Consider the following 20297-nt stretch of genomic DNA (forward strand, 5'->3'; position numbering starts at 1 on the left):
TTAAAAACAGAACAATTTAGATGGCAGAATAAAGGCTGATACTGATTCTGAAATAGTTTAGATTTATTCTAGTCTAGTGTAGAATTTTTACTTTGTCTAGAAAAGAATAGAAATACTAGAAAATTGCGATGAGAAAAATGACTGACAGTCACGTGTTGGGGATGAAAAAGTAATTCTACACATGTGTTCTTTCAACTGGAAGAAATATGTGAACTTGTGATAGACAAATGTATTCAACCCACTTCATAATAAATAATGGATTGATACAAAGATTAATGAGAAGGGTAGAATTTTAATCGTTGTCTTTTTATTCAACATAGAGTTGGTCCTGAATATAATTACATGGATAAAGAAAGTCTCCCTTTTTGAACAAGAAATTGATTTTTTTTTTTCCTGACTCTTTTTGTCAATTGTTTCATTCCTGAAATAAGAGTTCTTTTCAGCAAACAGAAAGAGCAGTATTTTACCACTGAGAGTCAGGGTTGTTTGAAGCACTGGGAATTGTTTGTATTTCTGTCATAAAATGAAAATGGTTCTGAAACTAGAATATCACCTTGTAAAGTTGAGTAGACTAACTTGTTAATAACCATCTTCAAGAGCTGGTCAAGTGGGAAAGAGGGTGCATCAGAGCAAGAGAAATCCCCAAGGAAAAATTTACCCAGCTCTGACATTTTACACCTAAAATCTCCTCGTTATAAAAATAGCACTGTGTCCACTGCAAGCAGCCCACTGGCCCACAGGAATAACAGAGCACAGAAACTGGCAGAAGGGTTATTTCTGCTCCTTACCTTGCCATTACTTTTACTAGAACAGCAAGACAAAATACATTAACCGTTATTCTAATATAGCAACAAGTAAAGAAAGTTATAGGGTACTTAAGTGCTTAGATATGCAAATGAAAATTCGGTCTTAACTGGGCTACTCATGTTGCATGAGACTTGTGTCTATAGAAGTTGGAGGTCATAGCATTTGTCTGCCTCGGTTTCCCTATTTTTACAGTGAGGATATGGTCTTTATTTATTTGTCCCTAAAACTTTGCAATGACGACTTGACCAGTAATCACAGTTGACTATGAGCAGCTAGAGGACTGAAAATACAAAGTTTTTGTTCCTGTTATTGTGTTGTGTAATACATTGTTCTCCCATCCTCCTTACTATTAAATATCAAATGCACTTTGTAAATAAATGTAGTATGGCCTTAATCCATGCTATTATAACTTTAGAAGCCATAATGGTGTGCTTTACTTGCTTCATAAATATACATGGGTAGCTAGATTTAAACTTCTTTTTTAATTAAAGTGAGGGGGGTGATACTTCCCCTTCAGCTTTCTGGTTGTGTGCCAGAACAGAGCTCTCCTGGGGCTTACTCCTGGAGTCAAAATGTTCTTAACACTTGGCTTGGGAGGAGTATTAGCTCCCAAATAAGTGCTGCTTCTCTGTGAAGCCCCTAGACCCTCTTTTATTCTCAAGATTAAGAAGAATCTCCTCTCTACTGGGGTTAACAATTCCTTTTTATTTAAAGATAAATGAAACTCAAACACCGTAAGTATTACAGGCAAAACAATGCAATGCAGTCTTATTTGTATGTTTATAGCCTCATAGAAATTTATAGTTCTGTACAATTTCTTAATTACCTCTGTTATTAAACCTCTTTATAGAAGCAATAAGTGTTTGTGAAGAAAAACCCCAATGTTCAGCATTTCATAGCAAGCATAACCTTCAACAACTATCTGACATTTCTTAGCTTATCTTGAGTTTACTTCAAAGGAAAAAGTCAGTGGGCAAAACTTGGAAATCTCAGAAGTCTCCCAACCTTTTCCCCAGCTAAGGACTTCAGATAACTACAAAGGCTTCTGGTTTTAGCTGACCATTTTCTGTGCAAGCAAAGAGAAAACAGAGGAAAAGGAAAGTGAAAAATATCATCATAAAGCTGAATGAATTTTCATCTTTTTAGTTTTAGCTTTGAATGCTTTGTGCGAGCTGAAGGGTGCAGAGGGCTATAAGCTTACCTCCTGCCTGTGAAGGGCAACAATTGCATTTGACAGCAGCCTGGCAAGCACCAAAAGGGCCTGCTGAACCGTACCCTTGTGCTCTGCTAGCTGAAATTTCACCTCTGATTCAGAAAAGATCCTTACTTCACACTTTCCAGATCTTTGTATTGTAAGGAAGGGAGATTGTAAGTGTGGTAACCAGAGACAATAATCTTATTCTGTCTTTTATTCTTTATTTATATATATTTATTTGTTTATATATTTATTCATTTATTTATTACTTATATTCATTATATATATGAGGCTTTTATTATATATATATTACTGCATTAAAGAATTTCACCACTTTGACCCATAGACTATATTCCAGGCAAATTTTCATACAATTTGTTGTGAGTATATCTGCCAGCAGAAGTCACAAATCTCAGATTACTCGCTTCATCAGATTAGTCTAGGACTTTCTATATCTAAAGTAGAAGAGCAGTGATATCCATTCTTTATAAATACATTACAATTTCATTCTTACTCACTGATTTCAAAACTGTCTGTCAAGTCCAAAAATGGTAGATTATTTCTGCACATATTTGTAAGACACAAGGGGTTTTTTTGGTATGCAAGGTGATATTATTGCTATTTAAATTGTGTCTGTTGAAATGCAGGTAATTGCAGTAGCTAGTAATGAGCTGCTGATCAACATCTTCAAGATATTTGCTAAGAAGTGGCATTCCTCCTTTCTTTGACCTAAAGGAACTCTCTCAGTGAGTGCTCTTACTTAAGAAGCTTTTAACTTGGAAAAAGCCATTAGGGCAGATTGTAGTTAAGTATAAATTTGGCAGCTAAGAGATCTCGCATATGACGGTTGGGAGAATCTGCCACACAGATCCCAACAGGTTTATACCCAAAACTGCTGAAACAATAGGAAGTCTATCATTATCATGTAGCAATTTGGGCTCTGCTCCAAATGAGAAAATTCCTTTCAATGTGTGCATACTGCAACCGAATTAAGTATGTGTTATGGAATTTAGGTGCTTACTTCTATAAATAAAAACTATGAAGTGGTATTTAATTCCATTACCTCAGCAGGTATTTCATCCTTTCATCTATGATACAACCAAAAGCATAAATTTGCAGAAATAAATATTTGCCCATATTGGAAAAAAAAAAAAAAAAAAAGAGAATAACTGAATGTTTCTAAATAAAAATAGAAAAAAACATTATGAGTGAAAGATCACTCTAATTTTTAATTGAGATGTGTAACAAAAGAGAATGCACAATATTGAAAGATAGTCACAGGCTTATTAGCTGAATATGGCAAGTGGATACTAGCATGGCCAGGCCATTAATTTCATTTATTTTTTAATTAATTTTATCTGGAAATGTAAGTAGTTTGAACAAAGTGAAAATAGTCCACTAAGGTTTCAATAACTATCACAGAATCATAGAATCTTCATGGTTGGAATGGACCTTTGAGATCATCGAGTCCAACCACAAAAAAAACCCAAACAAACAAACAAAAAAAAACCAACAAAAAACCCCACAAAAAAACCACCAAAAAACCAACAAACAAACAGACACAAACGAACAATCTCGGGCACTAGAGCATGCCCTGAAGTGCCACGTCTATCATTATGGAAAAATAAGTCTTTATTGTGGTTCCTTTTTACACCTTTTTTAGATAGCAAATTTACTTCTCAATGACAGTTTATTTCCTCAGGCACAAAAGTCAATGTCAAAAAATGACATTTGACATTTTTGAGAGTCCATTAAAACTGCCTTTTAAGTTTTCTTGACACTAGCCCAGAAAATGTGGAACAGCTATTAAACCACTGTTCCCCTAATAAACATTAATTATAAGACAGCAGGTGATTAATCACTGATAATGAGCTCTAGATGACTTTTAATGGTCAGCTAATAGTGTCATGGGCCTTTAATATGGAAAATAATTAAAATTGATAACAGATTGTACGGTGAATATGCATGATAAAAATGGGCTTTCAGTACAAAAGCAGGCACTCAAATATAGGAGGAATCTCTTTCCCTGTGACCATGACACTTTAGCTCAGTGCTTAGGGCACCTGCAAGGGGGGAAGACCTGAATTATTGTCCCAGTTTTAGGCACCATTTGAAACAGAGCTTGGATTTGGGTTACTGCTTACAGCTGTTGATTTTTCCTCTGAAGGTGAAAGTGCTAGCCAGCATACTGCAGTTATTCTCCCTTGTTGTTCTTCCTGGCACAAGAAACCTTTAATTATAGCATGCAAAGTGAATCCTTCTTGGGAAAGAAACCTTTTCCATCACCTTTCCATTTCTGGAACAACCTCTAGGTGATTTTGAAAACAGAGATGTGACTGAGGGGAGACCTTATCTATGTTTACAAGTACCTAAAGGGTGGGTTGAAGGAGGATGGAGCCGGACTCTTTTCAGTGGTTCCCAGTGACAGGACGAGGGGCACCGGGCACAAGCTGGAACATGGGAAGTTCCATTCAAATATGAGGAAGAACTTCTTTCCGGTGAGGGTGCCAGAGCCCTGGAACAGGCTGCCCAGGGAGGTCGTGGAGTCCCCTTCTCTGGAGATCTTCAAGACCCACCTGGATGCAGTCCTGAGTGATGTGCTCTGGGCAATCCTGCTTTAGCAGGAGAGTTGGACTAGATGATCTCTAGAGGTCCCTTCCAACTCTGACAATTCCGTGATTCCATGATTTGAAATCTCTCCCTGGCTGCAAAGAAAATGTAGTCCTGGCCTTTTCCTTCCTAGGTGGCACCAAGTGCGATACTGCTCTGTAAGGCTCTGTCTTTTGGGGAGGAAGACCAGTTCTTTAACAGAAACAGTTATGGCCCTGGAAGGGATTCCAAAAACATCAATACTGAGGCTTTGCACCTTAATATTGTTCAGAATGAAAAGGCTTGTTTGTACATCTTATCCTACTGCTACTGGGTCACTTCAACACCCTACCATTCAGTTGGCTCACTGCTGGGAACCAAACTCTGCCCACACGCACTGTGGTAACCCAAAAATTTGCCAATTCTGGTAAATTGTCTCTGGCCTGATAGGCACACAGCACAGCACAGTTTGCATCTATAGGGCTAGATTTTCTCCTGAAACAGGTCTAAGCTTTTTCCTCAAAGACATTTCATCCATACTGACTGGTTCCTTTAATACATTATCTCCTAAACCTTATGTTTGGCATTGTTGGGAAAGTTCTGGTTTGCCCAGGCCAAAACCATGTCAGGGAGCGTGCTAATAATTTCGTAGTACAGACAATTGTAGGATGGTGCTTGAGCCCATGTCCTTCCACTCTCCACTTTGCTATTATATAGTCTTCAGTGTCTAGTTTATGTCTGAACATTACAGATTTCGGGACCAGGACCTAAACATTAGGTATTATCATGCCGGTGTCAAAAAAATTTTTTCAAGGATCCTACTCACCATTAGTAACCACATCAATAACTAAGAATTCTAATGTTAAGTCTCTATAGAATAGCAATTTGCTGAAGGTGAGAGAATCCAAGACAATTTGGAAAATAAATTGTAATTGTATGTAAAAGCCACCAATAAATATGGGGTTTATATGTCAAAAGTAAAAGAACTGGTTCATTGAGGTGGGAACACTATCTCTAAATGGTCTTGATTCTGCAATAATTTTCCTACTTTATGCTGTCCCCTTCTATTTTTTTAACCCCTGTCAACATGCCATATCATCATGCCATGTGTTAAATCCTGATCAGTCAAACGTTTACACAGGTGAGCAGCTTTACAAATGCCAGCAGCCACAATTAAGTGAATTTGACTGCCCATGTGAGTAATCACTTGCATTTACAATCTTTTCTGAGAGCTCACATGAGATTGCAAGGTCTTTGCAGGTGATAGAGTAACACTGAAACTTTGGGTTTTGTTCGACTTTTACACCAGGGTGATTCCATTCCCATCACTGGAGATACTTCCACTTTGCAGTTATATAAACAAAAAGAGCATGGTGTTCGTCATTTTTCTGGGTGCTGTACAAACAGATAATGTAATAGATTTTTAATAAAAATCTCAGTCATCTAGTCTAACTAATAAATCACATAGAACACCACAGAACTAATAGTATTGATTTTTACTACTTCTTCATTTGCTTTTTGGGTTAGCAAAAGATTCTTGGTAATCATAAATGAGTGACTTGAAAAGGTCATAGAAAGCAAGTGAGAGAGAGGAGGAGGAAAGAAAGTCTGGGAGTAGAGATGCAAGGAAGAAGAAGGCATGGAAAATAAGAAAAATATGAAGAAAACCAAGAAACAGAAGAGGAAACTGGGATAAGAAAGGGAAGAACATAAAAACAGGAGAGAGAAGTAGAAAGATGAGATCTATAGTAATCATCTTTCAAGTTGTCTTGGATTGGATTTTTGTGCATTTTTTTTAAATCAATGGATTGTTCATATATCAATAGAATAAAAATAAAAAAGGCAAATGTGAAATATATAAAAAAAAAATTTAATATCACCATTCAACTGACAGTGTTGACAGTTATAGCTGATGTCCTTCAAATCAAAAATGAAATAATAATATTGCATTTCAATATGCCTTAACAATAACTTTAAGGCAATACCCTGTCAATAACAAAAGGACCCATTTTTAAAATCACAATTGAATGCAAGTGATAGAAAATCAATTATGATGTTGCCTTGGCAAAAACATTATTTTCAAGGCTGATGATTTGGCAATATGACATCCTTATTATTATTAATAATAATAATAATAATAATAGTAAAACCAATCATAATCTTTGCGATTAAAGATGGTTCCTTATAAGGACATCTGGGTCATTTGAAATTTTCAGGAAAATTGTAGTGTTTTGGATGAGAACTTGCATCCAGTTTTCAGGTGAAACACAAAACTAACCTTCTGACTGCTCATCAGAAGGTTAAAAAAAGAGCAGATTATACTATTTGGAAGAGTTGCACTGTAGAGCACCCACTGTGCTGGCCAAATTCCAATGTGGAAAATTACATTCTGCCTACTGACAATTGCCTCTTCTATTTCAAAAGGCAAGTCCTGTTTTTTACCTACTGTCCTAGGTATTAGACATGTGGCTAACCTGGAGCGTGTTGCTAAATCCATCACATGCTTATCTACCTTGCTGAATTGTCACCCTGATCCATTTATTAGCTCTATTAAAGAAGTGTCCCATTTTTAATCACTAGGATGGCAATTTAACTTCTTTTTAAAATACAAGGAAGTATTACATGTAACATCCAGATCAGAATTTCAGGAGCTAATAATTCAGGAAAGTGACATGCTAGGTTCCTTGTATTAATGATACCTCTATTTCAATAGACTTTTGTGTGCTGTAAAACACATAGATAAGATGCCATTCCTTTAAACAGTTGAGTACTTGTACAGTTTCAGGCATCTGCAAAACCCCATCAACTTTGAGCTGCAGATATACAAATTGCATTTTTTATTTACAAGGATGAGAATTTTAAAAGCTCAAATTGCTTAATTGGTCTTCTGCCAACACTGAAGCTGAAGCAGATTTAGAATAATGTTGAACCCTCCCACAAACAAAGGCAAGTGATAAGAACTTCCTTAACTCTTTTTAAAGATAGTCATGTTGAAACAGAGCCTAAGTCTTTTCAAGTAATAAGGTGAATGTCAGTGGAAGGATAACTGGATGGCTGGATGAGGGGAGAGCAGCAGATGTCATCTACCTCGACTTCAGCAAGGCTTTTGACACTGTCTCCCATAACATCCTCATTAGAAAATTAAGGAAGTGTGGGATAGATGAGGGGGCAGTGAGGTGGATTGAGAGCTGGCTGTGTGACAGAACTCAGAGGGTTGTAATTAATGGAGCAGGGTCAAGTTGGAGGCCTGTAACCAGTGGTGTCCCCCAGGGGTCAATACTTGGTCCAGTCCTGTTCAACATATTCATCAGTGACCTGGACAAGGGGACAGAGTGTATCCTCAGCAAGTTCACTGATGATACCAAACTGGGAGGGCTGGCTGACACTCCAGAGGACTGTGCCGCCATCCAGCGTGACCTGGACAGGGTGGAGAGCTGAGCAGAGAAGAACCTAATGAGGTTCGACAAGGGCAAGTGTAGGGTCCTGCAGCTGGGGAGGAAGAACCCCAGGCACCAATATAGGTTAGGGGTGGATCTTCTGGAAAGCACTACTGAGGAGAAGGAGCTGGGAGTCCTGGTGGATAGCAAACTATCCATGAGCCAGCAATGCGCTCTTGTTGCCAAGAGGGCCAATGGGATCCTGGGCTGCATAGGGAAGAGTGTGGCCAGTAGGTTGAGGGAGGTCATTCTTCCCCTCTGCTCTGCACTGGTGAGGCCACAAATGGAATACTGCATCCAGTTCTGGGCTCCCCAGTTCAAGAGAGACAGGGAACTAATGGAGAGAGTCCAATGCAGGGCAACTAAGATGATTAAGGGATGGGAGCATCTCCCTGATGAGGAAAGGCTGAGAGAGCTGGGACTCTTTAGCCTGGAGAAGAGAAGGCTGAGGGGAGACCTTATCTATGTTTACAAGTACCTAAAGGGTGGGTTGAAGGAGGATGGAGCTGGACTCTTTTCAGTGGTTTCCAGCGATAGGACGAGGGGCACCGGGCACAAGCTGGAACATGGGAAGTTCCATTCAAATATGAGGAAGAACTTCTTTCCAGTGAGGGTGCCAGAGCCCTGGAACAGGCTGCCCAGGGAGGGTGTGGAGTCCCCTACTCTGGAGATTTTCAAGACCCACCTGGATGCAGTCCTGAGTGATGTGCTCTGGGCAATCCTGCTTCAGTGGGAGAGTTGGACTGGATGATCTCTAGAGGTCCTTTCCAACTCTGACAATTCCATGATTCTGTGATAATGCATATGTGCAACCCAATATTGTAATGTACAGCTCCAGAAATCCCAAAGCTCAAGAGGCAGGAGCTACAATGGTTCATCAAAGCACCATGGGATCCTGCAAGAGGAATGGCAAAATACAGTGACATCATTGTCTTTATTTTAGTAATAGGGCTCCAATTAGGACAGGATTGGGTTTTTGTCTTTTTTTATGTTGTAATTGCGTATAACATCCTTGATAAGATTAAGAGCTGTGATAAATTCTGCATTTTCACTTATCTTAAAATAACAACTGTATGTGTTCGCAGATAAGCAAATAATTTAAAATCTCGTCATCGAACTCATGTGTCAGGACTTCTTCAAAGACTGAAATCAGTCACATTCTGTTCAGGCATATAATTTTTGCAATGGAAAGAGACATAATGCTTCCATAGCAACACATTAAATGCATCAGGTCCAAGCCTTGAGAACTGCTGACATAAGTTTAACAGGAATGTTCGACTGTTCTTAAGAAAAAAAGGTTTTTGGTTTTGCTTCATATATATATGCAAGTGCATGTGGTATTTCTTACTGATGATTAAGTGAAATTTAGTCTACACACCAGCGAAGATAAAGGCAACCCCTCACACCCGCCTTATGCATTGTACAAAATCTATTAGTAGATGGACATTTAATGGCTGTACAAATGTATCTTAATGAACCTTAGGATGGTATAGCTTTCCTTATAATTGCTGACAACTACGTTCTTTTAGGTTTAAGAGCATGCATGCTTATCAGAGATGCCATTGACTTGTACTTGTTCTGTTTATTGATTGCTTAATTAGTTTCCAAGATAGCTAATCAGGAACAGATGCAAGTGTTTAAGCATCTCTTGCTGTGTCTTACTCTGAGCACAAAATTGTGGAGCAGCTGTGTGATTTGCAGAAATAAATTAACCTCACTGTATTGAAGTAGTTTGAATCTTGGTATAGGGTACAATGTTGGTGTAGCAATACCATGTATAATGTGAAATGAATTTGGGGGAAGCTGGTATGCTGACTCATACTCCAAAAAGTAACTGGAAAGAAGGCTTTCTTGGCTTTCAAATGACAGTGCAAAGAAGATTTTTTTCTTCTTCCTTCTGCACTATTTTTTGCTGAATGTAGCCTCCGACAGTCAGAATAAAAATTTTTTTGCTTACAATAGTAACCTCTAGGGATTTCTCTGTCACAGAGACGAAATCAAGTAAATGTCAACATTCTTAGTACGGAACGTTATACATCACTGGGGAAGCTGGGTAAATAATGGACTGTGGAAGGTGGTATCTGTCTCAGAAATTTAAAAACTCAGTTTAAGCTAACACAATGTTCTCTTTTGATGAAAGCAAAATTCTTTGTTTAAAATTGGCTCTTTTTAAGTGGTATTGAGTGTTTATCTTGAATAAAATTATGGAAAATATTCAGAAGAAAAACAGTTTCAAACTAAAAAATCCAAATGTTCTTGGATGAAAAGCTTGCTATTGCATTTATAGATTTTATGAGAAACCGTATTCCTTAATGAATAGTTCAGCATAACTGATGCAAATTCACGTTATTTGGGCTTATTGTATCTGCTTTATAAAACAAAGCACTTGGTGTAAAAGGCAGCACTCAGCTCTAGCCATAATAATAATAATATCCCATAATAATACCATGTATAAGAATGGTCTGGCTGTCTAAACATTGACATAAGTGTAGGCATTCCATATTTATAATTAGGTATTACTGTTTCCCATGCTGTAAAAGCCTAAAAAACCACCTCTTTTTCAGTTTTGTCCTCATAATAGAAAGAAACCGTAGACCCATTCAGAAAACAATTTTCCTTAGTTTGTAATGAAGTATTTGATGATAATATAGGAAAAAACCTAGAATCATAGAATTGTCTAGGTTGGAAGGGACCTTTAAGATCATCTAGTCCAACCATCAACCTAACTGATAAAAAACCACCACTAAACCATGTCACTAAGCACTATGTCAACCCGTCTTTTGAAAACCTCCAGGGATGGTGCCTCAACCACTTCCCTGGGCAGCCCATTCCAATGCTTGATAACCCTTTCAGTGAAAAAATTTTTCCTAATATCCAATCTGAACCTCCCCTGGCGCTACTTGAGGCCATTTCCTCTTGTCCTATCACCTGTGACTTGGGAGAAGACACTGACCCCCGCCTCTCTACACCCTCCTTTCAGGTAGTTGTAGAGAGCAATAGCATCCACTTCTCCATAACTGTTTACATGGAATTCACGCCTTCCAGTGATGACTTACCATGGGTTCAATGTACTTTTTACAATTACTTTTTGAAAGATGATCAGGAAAGCACTGCACATCAGCAGAGAGTTGTCAGAGTTTAACACGTGTTTTCTAGCCCTTTTCCCAAAACAGGCTAAGGAGTCTAGTACTCAAAAGTATGTCTCTATTATCTGAGAAACTGCTCTACCATGCTACACACAGCTGTTTAATATGAGACCAGAGCAATGGTGTTCAAGACTCCTATTGTACCTGTAGGCAGGAGAGATGCGAAGATTCACTTAGCAATCAATCTCACATTTAAACTCAAAGGACACTGAACCAAGACAGCACTTTAATAGAAGTCAGTGGAGAAGAAAAGTGGGGGAAAAAAAAAAGAGAAAAAAAAATTTCTAAAATACTTTATTAAAAATAATTTATCACAAACGAGACTTTGAAATTAGAACACCTTAACTGTTATCAGAAAATCCATACATCATTTTTATTCTCAACAAATATATCGCCTATGATTAACTTACACATATATATGAACATTTAATTTTTTTTCTAATGTAACTAGTATGCGAGGTCACCTATGCACTATTTAGTAATAGTGCATTAGTACTAAAATACTAATTCTTGTATCAATCACCACTTCATAAAACAACAAACTTGGAAGAGAACATGTCTTAATCTGTGCTTGGGAGATGCTCTCCTCCTAATTATCATTCACCAGTATTTTGCCTAAAGTTCTAATACCATTCATAAGATAATATCAAGATAATTCATGATTTTGAAACTCCTTAGGTTGGGTAGTGGTGCATTTCTGTCTTGAGTCCTACTTTTTCCTGAAGTGTTTCTGCTACTGAAATTACTAAGGATTCAGATTTCATTCTGACTTGTTGTTTACATGATAAAAATTAACCATTTTACTAAGTATTCCTATTAAATGACATAACCAGGATTGTTAACTCCTACATATGGACAATTTCATAATTTTACAAATCTAGGTGTTATTTTATTATTTGAAATCAGATTTCAGATGAAAATTTTATTAGATTGAATTCAGCAGCTTTTAGGTTAAAAATGGCCATTTCCATTTACCTACAGCAACACAAGTGAAGTTAAGATGCTTTCAGTGACTACCTCTACTGGTTTTATTTCCTCATCTATTTCTACTTTAATATGAGGAATAATAATTCCACAAATATTGTGAACTTACATTCAAATAAACAAAACTGAATGTGGGAAATGGAGCAAAACAAGTTCAGGAAACATTACCGCTACACAGTTTTTTTAGGGTTTTTTTTATGTCAAAAGAATCACAACTGATTAGTAGAATTAGAGAAAAAAATACGTCTTGCAGTTGTATCTTTGGAGAAACTGAAAATTAAGCATCTCCAGAAAAGACTCAAAACATGTGTTGGTTCTTCAAAAATTATACAGTAATCTACTAAGAAATTTTGTTTGTAGAACACAGAGAATACAAAAATGTGATGTCATTGCAGTCTGACAAAGAAAAATCTTAAGAATTGGAGGAAATCAGAGGACTGGAAGATTTACTTGATAGTATTTGTATGACTTGCATAGCCAGATCTTGTAGTAGTTTGGGTCCATATAATGCAATAGTCAGTGCAATATCAGTATAATCCTACTGCAAACCCTAACTACAGACCAGAGGAGCAAAAATGACCAGTGGTAGTTGTTCTCCTGAGTACACAGTGCATCCAAATCATCATTTACTGTCAGCATCAAGAGATTTCACAACATAGGAAGAGATTACATGTTAACATCAGGCTCTTCAGCAGTCGCTGGATGTAAGGGACGAATTTAATAGGTCTACTTGTAGTCAACACGAAGTCCCAATCCTTAATAAAATAAACCTAGAGACAAAGGCAGTTTAGAATAAATCAGAATAACAGCTGGTATGTGGATGAACATTTGAGCATATTATTGCCATGGCTCAATAGCTATTTTACAGAAAGGCATCTAGCCAACACACTGATTTTCAAAAATAACCTGCTACACACTTCATTTCTTGATGCAATGAGATCACGCACTAAGCAATGTTCTGAAAAGTTGAAAAATAAGATATTTGTCTAAATGCTAGTCTAAGATGCTCAGTGTTATCCAAGAGAACATGTCATTAATTCCCTTAACTTCATTGAAGCTTTTCAAAAGTACTGGCTTAAAAAGGATAAATAAATGGGTTACTTAATAAAACTTACACATTTCATTATAGCCAGCCTCAAATCATCTTAAATTGATAATCAAGTTTCTTTTTTTTTTTCCAATCTTAAAACAACTACATTCCTAGAGCGTGGGTAGATATTTGAGAAGCCAATGACTTTCTGCTCTTCTTCGTGCCACTCAGGGAGCACATGGGAGTGACAGTAGCATGAGTGCTTCAGCAATCAGTAGGAACAGCCAAGAACAAACAGTTCCTGGAGTCTCCAGAGGCACAGGCAGTAGCAGGATAGCATTGCCTTCCTCCATTTGCCAAGAGCAATTCAAAGATGTTGTTCCGTTTCTTTGGAAATGTCAGAATTAGTTGGTTTCCAACACTGCAGGCCATGCTTTATAAAAAAAGTCTTCTAGTGTTGCATAGTTCAATTTCAAGTCTATCCCAGGGTTCCTGTCCCTGATAGTAGATGTGTGCATAGATTAGATAGTTCTGCAAGGGTGAATTCACGTAAATTTGGTTTTAATTGCAAAAGTGGGTTTGTTGGTGAATGGCTTTTCTCAGTATGATGGTTACTATTAACTTCACAGCCTCTTGAAAATCATGTTATCTTTTATTTAAGGTAAAAATAATACACTAAAAGCAGATGGCTTCAAAATATATTAGACTTGATAAATTAAAATTTTTCAGTCTATTCCTGAATAGCAGAACAATACCCTTCCAACTCCTCAAACTACTGAAGTTTAAGTATTCAAATAAATTTCTTTGCTCAATGGGATATTAGAAAGCCACAAGACAAACACCTATTTGCAATTTAGGCCTGTTTTGCAAAGATTTAACACTGAGGAAGAGCAGAATGAAAACAAAACAAAACAAAAAAATCAGAGAATTTTAACAGCAACTTCATATTGTGGTTTCTTTAAAATCCCAAACATATTTTTTTTCCTTTTCTACAGTGGTGCAGATAACTAGAAACCTACTTTGGTTCTGATGAAGCAAATATTTTTCTCATGCTGAATCCACCTTTTCTGACAGAATGTAAAATCCTGCTTTTTTTACTGGAGAATAATCACTTTTTTCTTTTATGCACATGCATCACAGGTGCATTTACTTAGTTAAGAAAGAAATCTCATGAAAAAAAAAAGCCAAACCCAAACTTTATTGAGAACTGTCCCCTGCTGTACTTTCAGTTACCACAGCAGATATGTCTGGAAGACCTTGTTTTCAAAACTGAATTCCATGAAAGTATTAAACTGTCCAGCTTGTCATGTCTGGAACCATAAATGTTTCTAGAGCCATGAATATAACTATTTAAGTTTCAGTAATGAGGTAGTCTGTATGTTCAGAAAGAGAAAAATAACAGCAGGTTCATATAGTCAAATAGCTCTTAATGATCGATACTGAATTTCATATGTTGCTTGCCAGGTGAGAGAAGAATGCTGAAGTGTAAAGCTAAAAAGAAAAATCTCGTTCTCCTCTCCAATCTGCTCCACAAGAAATGCAGGCACAGCAGAACTAGCACGTGGTGTACAGGTGGTCCTGAGGCTGTTCCAGTCCAACTTCAGGACTGCTCAGCAGCTGCTGCTCAGTGCGCTATACAACACTTAGTTAAAGCTGCTTAAAGAGCATTAACTTTGGCCCAGTTACCATGCACTGAGGTGTGCTAAATATGATGCTGCAGAGAAAAAACTGATTTTTGGCTGTGAAAGGCCTGTCCTCCATTGTGCTGAGAAAGCTCAGCTGAATACCCATGGAGATGCTTCTAAGGTCTATTAAGACGAAACAGCATGGGGCTTGCAGTTGCATCAAAGATACTGTGTCAGATCAGTGCTACATAAAAAATTACCACAGTCTTAAATGGTGAAGAAAGAACAGTGTGAATACGGGAGGCTGGTATAAGTAATGTTTCTGCTTTAATAGTTATCATTTGGAGAGTTTTAGTTTCACAGTATGTGAGTAGCTTAAAGAAATATTTCTGTTGGGTATTGTACTTTTAGTGTTGACTTTTAGACAATCATTTGCTGAATCAAGTTCCAGCATTGATAATGATACTCAAAACTATGAACACACCGAACTAATTCATACCTTTGATTTTTTTTTAACTTGTTAGAGATCTATTTTTCTGTGTATTATACTCACTGATTGATTTTTTAAAAGCTTGTTGGTTTCTGTGGAGTCCAAATAGCATCCAAGCTTCTTGACAATATGTCTTAATCTTTTTTTTTTTTTTTAAAAAAAGCAAAAACATATAAGCAAGCAATTTAAAGTTGAAGAAAGTTCCTTTCTTAGTCTCTGCTTCTGGAAACAAATACCCATCATGCTCCAGGCAGTTCTGCCTGGGCTCCTTTCAAAGGAATTCTTCCATTCATGCTACCTGCGTGTCAGGCTGCATGCTGCATGCTCCATTCATGCCAGATTCTTCTCAGTGGTGGCCACGGGCGGGACAAGAGAAATGGGCACAAATTGAGAAATGTGAAATTCCATCTGAACACAAGAAAAAACCTTTTCTATTAGGAAAGCAGTCAACTGGCACGGGTTGCCCAGAGAGGTTGTGGAGTCTCTGTCCTTGGAGACAGTCAAAAGTTATCTGGACATTGACCCAGGCAAACAGTCTAGCTGACCCTGCTTGGGCAGGGAGGATGGGCTACACAATCTCAAGAGGTCCCTTCCAAGCTCCACAAATCTGTGATTTTAAAGTATAATGAAGAACTCTAACTCTATGCTATGATAAACCAGCTCTGAGCTGTGTTGCTTCTAGTTTCTGAGAAAGCTCAATGAGTGCTTGCTTGGGATTGCTGCACCACAGCAACCATGCCACAGCTGTTTCATCTTATTTCCATTCTAGTCACATCTGAAAACTTGCTTGCTTGTGAAGCCACGTCCCTCTGTGGACTTCACAAGCAGCTGGGATACATAGCAGTATTCGTGTTCAAACATCATTGATATGAATGCAAGGTGGTGGGAGACAATACTAATCTGTGGTTTGCAGTTTTTAGAAGCACCCACAGTGCGTGTCTGGGCTCAGGGACACCTGCAATGTAACCGAAGGCAGGTCTGGGTGTCCATGTATGATCTTGAACAAACCCCCTGTGCTGACAGGCAGAGGTGGTGGGTATCGGTATATGATACTTTTGTGTAGCATATGTTCATATGTATCAGTGATCTGAAAAACTTTCATTAAACCAATTGTTTTGGTAATCAAGTTTGCTGCTGATGGTCAGAGGTATTTATCAATCATTAACACAATGTATTTATCCTTTTCTTATTTTGCTTTCCTGCTTTAAAGATATACACTATCTAATGATTTCCACTTTTCCTCTAGCTAGCTGGCAGTTCTATTGCATATATGAAATTTTAAAGAAAATTCCATATAGTTCAGAATACTTTTGTCAGCTTTTCTTTTTGTAAATTATTATTATTACTATTTTGAAGCACAGAAGAATGAATGAACTGCTAAATGTTTGCTTATCTATTTTTGATCCTCTCAGAATCCCAGCCAAAAGAAAAGCCCTGGCAATAAGAGGTAGGATATGCATGAAATCAAACAAAAAAAATCAGATAATTAAGCACACCGTCATTTTCTGTGCAGCCAGAAGAGCCTACTAGAAGTGTGAGTCTAAATCCTATTCAGTAAAAGCAAGTCCTTCCACTGACTTTAGTAGATATAGGTCAAGTCCTGGTGCAGCACAATATAAACAAATACAGAAAAGTCTGTTGGCAAAAAGACATTTTGATATACAAGGTCCAATTAATCCTTATATGAGAACTAAAAATTAACTTGTGGCTTACAGCCTCTTCAGTGTGATTTTTTTTTTTTTTATTAGATACAAATAATCTTAACTTTTTCCACTGAACCAGCTTTTCAAGGGCTCTTCTTGTAGTTGTCATGCAGTTTTAATACACAGTGAACATTCATTACAGCAACATTAATCTGGCAGACATTACACTTCAAATAATTGCTGCCTGCCTTAATTCCTGGTTTGTCCTTTTGTAAGCATTAATTACATATGTCAACAACAATCAGTTTAGAGTAAGATAATTGCAGGTATGGAAAAAGGTTACTCTTAGCAAATATGTACTTGAAAGATAACGTCTTCATAGTATTAGGATTTTATTTACTTCAAGATCTTCATGAATTTGTTGGAAGCCCCTTAGCTTAGCTATATAAACAAAATGGACAGTCCATTGTAATTCTTTGTGTATGTGTTTATCACACAAGCTAACAGATTTACAGATTTGGGTTTTTTTTTCATGGCAAATGACATGCAGATGTGTATTGGCGATTTAGAACAAACGTATAGTTATTTATAGATATTTATTTCACTCCAATATGTTAAAAGAACTATTCAGTAATATGAAGATACACCTAACAATTTTTGCCAGATTGCCTTAAATGCAATTTTTTTGATAAAAATTTCCAGTGCCAATATTATTGTTCATGTATTTAATCATATAGATGCTCAGCATTCTGTTAACTGTGGATCCTGTGTATTTTTCAGGGTCTGCAAGCACACCCTGGATCACAAATTTGTTGTTACTTATTTTGTAGATCCTTGTTTTCATTTGCTTTACTTACAAAGTCAAATCAAGTGTGCCTTCATCATCCATGACAGACATATAAATATTGTTAAAAACATGAAGTGAAAGGGAACCAACAACCTCTCTAGTTATTTTGATACAGCATTTCATTATTTTTACAGGCAGAAAGCTTCTCCTAATATCTTATACCTTTGCAAATAAGAAATCTTCTTTTGCTATTCCTAGTGGATATAGAGGAGAAGTGATCAGGTTTTTGATGTAATAATAAAATTTTACATGCTGGAAGACTGCTTTCCTGCCATCACTTCATCTTCTTCACAGTGGAAATTTCCAGTTTCTTCAGTTTTTGTTCAGAGGTCATGTTTTATCGACTTCCAATAATTTCATAGAATCATAGAACTGTAGAATACTTTGGTTTGTAAGGGACCTTTAAAGGTCATCTAGTCCGACCTCCCCTGCATTTAGCAGGGACATCTTCAACTTGATCACGTTGCTCAGAGCCGCGTCCAACCTGACCTTGAATGTTTCCAGGGATGGGACATCTACCATCTCTCTGAGCAACCTGTTCCAGTGTTTCACCACCCTCATTGTAAAAAATGTCTTCCTTATGTCTAGTCTGAATCTACCCTCTTTTAATTTAAAGCCATTACCCATTGTCCTATCATAATAAGCCCTGCTAAAACGTTTGTCTCTATCTTTACTGTAAACCCCCTTTAAGTTCTGAAAGGCCACAATAAGTTCTCCCCAGAGCCTTCTTTTCTCCAGGTTGAACAACCCTAACTCTCTCAGCCTCTCTTCATAGGAGAGGTGCTCCATCCCTCTGATCATTTTTGTGGCCCTCTTCTTGACATGCTCCAACAGATCCATGTCTTTCCTGTGCTGAGGGATCCAGAGTTGGACACCAGGTGAGAGTCCAGGTGGAGTTTCACGAAAGCAGAATGGAGGGGCAGAATCACCTCTCTTGATCTGCTGGTCGTGCTTCTTTTGATGCAGCCCAGGATACAGCTGGCTTTCTAGGCTGCAAGAGCACATTGTCAGTTCATGTCCAACTTTTCAGCCACTAGTACTCCCAAATCCTTCCTGGCAGGGCTGCTCTCAATCCCTTCATCCCACAGCCTGTATTGATACCAGGGATTGCTCCGACCCGCTTGCAGGACCCTGCACTTGGCCTTGTTGAACCTTATGAGGTTCACATGGGCCCACTTCTTGAGCCTATTCAGGTCCCTCTGGATGACATCCCGTCCCTCAGACATGTCAGCTACACCACTCAGCTTGGTGTTGTCTGAAAACTTGCTGAGGGCGCACTTGATCGCACTGTCTGTCATTGATGATATTGAACAGTCCTGATCCCAGTACAGACGCCTGAAGGGACACCACTCGTCACTGATCTCCATCTGGAAATTGAGACATTGACTGCTACTGTCTGGATGTGAACATCCAACCAATTCCTCATCAACTGAACAGTCCACCCATCAAATCCATATCTCTCCAATTGAGAGAAAAGGATGTTGTGGGGGACCATGTCAAAGGTCTTACAGAAGTCCAGATAGATGATAGTTTGACCAGGAGAACTTGACTCAGCCATGCCAGTCTCTTACTTTTCTTTCCTGATTTCTTACACCTGGGAATCGAGAGCTCTTACCCTCTATGGAAAGTGTCCTTAAAGACCTGTCAGCTCGGTTCTGCTCCCTTGTCCCTGAGGGTAGTTTCCCAGGGGGTCCTATTGACCAACTCCTTGAAGAGCTGGAATTTTGTTTTCCTAAAATTCAGGGTCCTGACTTTACTCTTCACCTGACCCAAATCCCCCAGGACTGCGAACTCCACCAGTGCATAGTCACTGCAGCCCAGGCTGCCTCTGATCTTGACATCACCAATTAGCTCACTTGCATTGGTGACGATCAGGTCCAGTATCGCCTCTCCTCTCATTGGCTTAAGAAGTTATGTTGGATGCATTCCAGGAATCTCCTGGATTGCCTACAGCTGGTTGTGCTACTTTTCAAGCAGATGTTGAGGTGGTTGAAGTCCCCCAGTGGGACAAGAATCTACAAGTGCGATGCCTTCTGTAGCTGGAGTAAGAAGGCATCGTCAACAGGCTCCCCTTGATTAAGCAGCCTGTGGTAGACACCAACCACAAGTTTCCCTTTATTGCCTTGGTCTCTTATTAACCATAGGCTTTCAACCTACTTATGTCTATTCTTCAGAGACAGCTCTTCACACTCTATTTTTCACATATCTGTGGTTAGTATTAACCTCCCAGATCCCTCCAATTTGTATTTGGGTGTACTGGGACCTGTCTCCTGGCTGAGGCTTCACCAACTGAAGCAGAATGACATAGCACCTCTCTGTACCTCATAAAATATTTCTCTTTAAACTCATCAGAATGACATTGATTTCTTTTGAAACAATAGCACGTTGCTATTGTTTGACCAATATGCAGTTTATGGACAAGTATAACCTCTAGGTAATTTTATGCTTCACTGCTACATACCTACTTTTCCCCAAATATTTCATCATCTGGTCCAGCTCCCTAG

Source organism: Numenius arquata, chromosome 3 (assembly GCF_964106895.1).
Source record: "Numenius arquata chromosome 3, bNumArq3.hap1.1, whole genome shotgun sequence".
NCBI classification, from domain to species: domain Eukaryota; kingdom Metazoa; phylum Chordata; class Aves; order Charadriiformes; family Scolopacidae; genus Numenius; species Numenius arquata.